Genomic DNA, 4,893 nt, shown 5'->3' on the forward strand with positions numbered 1-4,893 from the left:
GCCATTTCAGACAAGAGAAAATAAATATAGCAATCAAGGGTATTTGTTACTTAACATTTAGCATTATGACTGTGACTTGATTCACACTCTATATTTTATATTGATTACTTGAAGATGAATTGAGAGTATATAAGTATATTATTTTATCTTGATTAATTGTAACATTTTTTTTATTTGTAGAAAGAATTGCATTTTGGGAATAATGTTCCTCCAGGTTGTTCATGGCTTTATTACAACAATTACAATCCAAACATCGACGGAAATGACATCCCACGTATAAGTGCCTAAATTTTAGTATAATGGTAGTATTAGCAAAATTTTTTTTATACACAAAATAAGTATTATGTATAATTTTGTGTGTATACTTTGATTAAATAAATAATGTTCGTTTTCGTTCTAAATTGTTTGGACCTTTTATTTCGGCCATCTAATGAGATAAAATTTTTTAATAAATAACTGTTCAGTGCTGCTTACATCCTTGGAAATAGTTTGGATAAAGAGTACGTAATATTAGTTTATTAATCATTTTAATTGGTTATTTATCACGTAATTATTTTTTAACCTTTTCTAATATCATAGTATAATGCTCTGATTTTATGATTTTAGAGAAGTGCTTGTTCCAAACCACCATTGTCAGGGCACACGCAAGACTCTCCTAACTATTATGTCCGACAAGCCAATAATTGGTGATGTAAGAATTATTTCTGCAGTATTTATTTATTATGCTTGCAAAATTATAAAATTTGGATTAGTGCAGTATAAGCAAGGTTGTCTGTGCTCCATAGGTCTTTATCTTAGTATGTTCGATTCTCATCAAAAAGCCATTTGGGCCAAGAGAAAACAAAACTAGCAATCAATAGTATTTGCAACCTAGCATTTAGCATTATGACTTTAACTTGATTCACCATCTATATTTTATGTTGATTACTTGAAGATGAATTGAGAATATACAAGTATATTGTTATATCTTTGATTAATTGTCATATTTTTTGGATTTGCAGAAAGAATTGCATTTTGAGGAGAAGCTTCCTCCAAGTCGTTCATGGCTTTACTACAACAATTACAAACCAAATATTTACGGAAATGACATGCTACGTGTAAGTGCTTAAATTTTAGGATAACGTTAGTATTAGAAAAATTTTTTATTTTTTATACACAAAAAAAGTATCATGTATAATTTTGTATGTATACTTTGATTAAATAATTAATGTTCACATTATTTTTATAGTGTTTGGACCTATTATTTTGGCCAACTAAAGAGACGAAATTTTTTTACAAAGAACGGGACATTACTGCTTACATCTTTCGAAACAATTTAGATCAGAGTAAGTAGTATTAGGTAATTAATCATTTTAATTGCTAATTTGTCATGTAATTATTTTCAAAGTTTTTCTAACACCATAGTATAATACTTTAATTTTATGATTTTAGGGAAGTGCATGTACCAAACGATCATTGTCATGGCACAAGCAAGACTCTTCTGACTATTATGCCCAGCAAGCTAATAATTGGTGATGTAAGAATTATTTCTACAGTATTTATTTATTATGCTTGCAAAATTATAAAATTTGGATTAGTGCAGCATAAGCAAAATTGTCTGTACTCCATAGGTCTTTATCTTAGTTTGTTCGATGCTCTCCAAAAAGCCATTTCAGGCAAGAGAAAATAAATATAGCAATCAAGGGTATTTGTTACTTAACATTTAGCGTTATGACTGTGACTTGATTCACACTCTGTATTTTATATTGATTACTTGAAGATGAATTGAGAGTATATAAGTATATTATTTTATCTTGATTAATTGTAACATTTTTTTTATTTGTAGAAAGAATTGCATTTTGGGAAGAATGTTCCTCCAGGTTGTTCATGGCTTTATTACAACAATTACAATCCAAACATCGACGGAAATGACAACCCACGTATAAGTGCTTAAATTTTAGGATAATGGTAGTATTAACAAAATTTTTTTTATACACAAAATAAGTATTATGTATAATTTTGTGTGTATACTTTGATTAAATAAATAATGTTCGTTTTCGTTCTAAATTGTTTCGACCTTTTATTTCGGCCATCTAATGAGATAAAATTTTTTAATAAATAACTGGTCATTGCTGCTTACATCCTTGGAAATAGTTTGGATCAAGAGTACGTAATATTAGTTTATTAATCATTTTAATTGCTTATTTGTCACGTAATTATTTTTTAACCTTTTCTAATATCATAGTATAATACTCTGATTTTATGATTTTAGAGAAGTGCTTGTTCCAAACGACCATTGTGAAGGCACACGCAAGACTCTCCTAACTATTATGTCCGAAAAGACAATAATTGGTGATGTAAAAATTATTTCTGCAGTATTTATTTATTATGCTTGCAAAATTATAAAATTTGGATTAGTGCAGTATAAGCAAGGTTGTCTGTGCTCCGTAGGTCTTTATCTTAGTATGTTCGATTATCACCAAAAAGCCATTTGGACCAAGAGAAAACAAAACTAGCAATCAATAGTATTTGCAACCTAGCATTTAGCATTATGACTTTAACTTGATTCACCATCTATATTTTCTGTTGATTACTTGAAGATGAATTGAGAATATACAAGTATATTGTTATATCTTTGATTAATTGTCATATTTTTTGGATTTACAGAAAGAATTGCATTTTGAGGAGAAGCTTCCTCCAAGTCGTTCATGGCTTTACTACAACAATTACAAACCAAACATTTACGGAAATGACATGCTACGTGTAAGTGCTTAAATTTTAGGATAACGTTAGTATTAGCAAATTTTTTTATTTTTTATACACAAAAAAAGTATCATGTATAATTTTGTATGTATACTTTGATTAAATAATTAATGTTCACATTATTTTTATAGTGTTTGGACCTATTATTTTGGCCAACTAAAGAGTCGAAATTTTTTTACAAAGAACGGGACATTACTGCTTACATCTTTTGAAACAATTTAGATCAGAGTAAGTAGTATTAGGTAATTAATCATTTTAATTGCTAATTTGTCATATAATTATTTTCAAACTTTTTCTAACACCATAGTATAATACTTTAATTTTATGATTTTAAGGAAGTGCATGTACCAAACGATCATTGTCATGGCACACGCAAGACTCATCTGACTATTATGCCCGGCAAGCTAATAATTGGTGATGTAAGAATTATTTTTGTAGTATTTATTTATTATGCTTGCAAAATTATAAAATTTTTATTAGTGCAGCATAAGCAAAATTGTCTGTACTCCATAGGCCTTTATCTTAATTTGTTCGATGCTCCCCAAAGAGCCATTTCAGGCAAGAGAAAATAAATATAGCAATCAAGGATATTTGTTACTTAACATTTAGCACTATGACTGTGACTTGATTCACACTCTATATTTTATATTGATTACTTGAAGATGAATTGAGAGTATATAAGTATATTATTTTATCTTGATTAATTGTAACATTTTTTTTTATTTGTAGAAAGAATTGCATTTTGGGAAGAATGTTCCTCCAGGTTGTTCATGGCTTTATTACAACAATTACAATCCAAACATCGACGGAAATGACATCCCACGTATAAGTGCTTAAATTTTAGGATAATGGTAGTATTAGCAAAATTTTTTTTATACACAAAATAAGTATTATGTATAATTTTGTGTGTATACTTTGATTAAATAAATAATGTTCATTTTCGTTCTAAATTGTTTGGACCTTTTATTTCGGCCATCTAATGAGATAAAATTTTTTAATAAATAACTGGTCATTGCTGCTTACATCCTTGGAAATAGTTTGGATCAAGAGTACGTAATATTAGTTTATTAATCATTTTAATTGCTTATTTGTCACGTAATTATTTTTTAACCTTTTCTAATATCATAGTATAATACTCTGATTTTATGATTTTAGAGAAGTGCTTGTTACAAACGACCATTGTCAGGGCACACGCAAGACTCTCCTAACTATTATGTCCGACAAGACAATAATTGGTGACGTAAGAATTATTTCTGCGGTATTTATTTATTATGCTTGCAAAATTATAAAATTTGGATTAGTGCAGTATAAGCAAGGTTGTCTGTGATCCATAGGTCTTTATCTTAGTATGTACGATTCTCATCAAAAAGCCATTTGGGCCAAGAGAAAACAAAACTAGCAATCAATAGAATTTGCAACCTAACATTTAGCATTATGACTTTAACTTAATTCACCATCTATATTTTCTGTTGATTACTTGAAGATGAATTGAGAATATACAAGTATATTGTTATATCTTTGATTAATTGTCATATTTTTTGGATTTGCAGAAAGAATTGCATTTTGAGGAGAAGCTTCCTCCAAGTCGTTCATGGCTTTACTACAACAATTACAAACAAAACATTTACGGAAATGACATGCTACGTGTAAGTGCTTAAATTTTAGGATAACGTTAGTATTAGCAAAATTTTTTATTTTTTATACACAAAAAAAGTATTATGTATAATTTTGTATATATACTTTGATTAAATAATTAATGTTCACATTATTTTTATAGTGTTTGGACCTATTATTTTGGCCAACTAAAGAGACAAAATTTTTTTTACAAAGAACGGGACATTACTGCTTACATCTTTGGAAACAATTTAGATCAGAGTAAGTAGTATTAGGTAATTAATCATTTTAATTGCTAATTTGTCATGTAATTATTTTCAAACTTTTTCTAACACCATTGTATAATACTTTAATTTTATGATTTTAGGGAAGTGCATGTACCAAACGATCATTGTCATGGCACACGCAAGACTCTTCTGATTATTATGCCCGGCAAGCTAATAATTGGCGATGTAAGAATTATTTCTGCAATATTTATTTATTATGCTTGCAAAATTATAAAATTTGGATTAGTGCAGTATAACCAGTCTGTACTCT

The sequence above is a fragment of the Arachis hypogaea genome, chromosome 18 (genome assembly GCF_003086295.3).
Source record: "Arachis hypogaea cultivar Tifrunner chromosome 18, arahy.Tifrunner.gnm2.J5K5, whole genome shotgun sequence".
Lineage (NCBI taxonomy): Eukaryota > Viridiplantae > Streptophyta > Magnoliopsida > Fabales > Fabaceae > Arachis > Arachis hypogaea.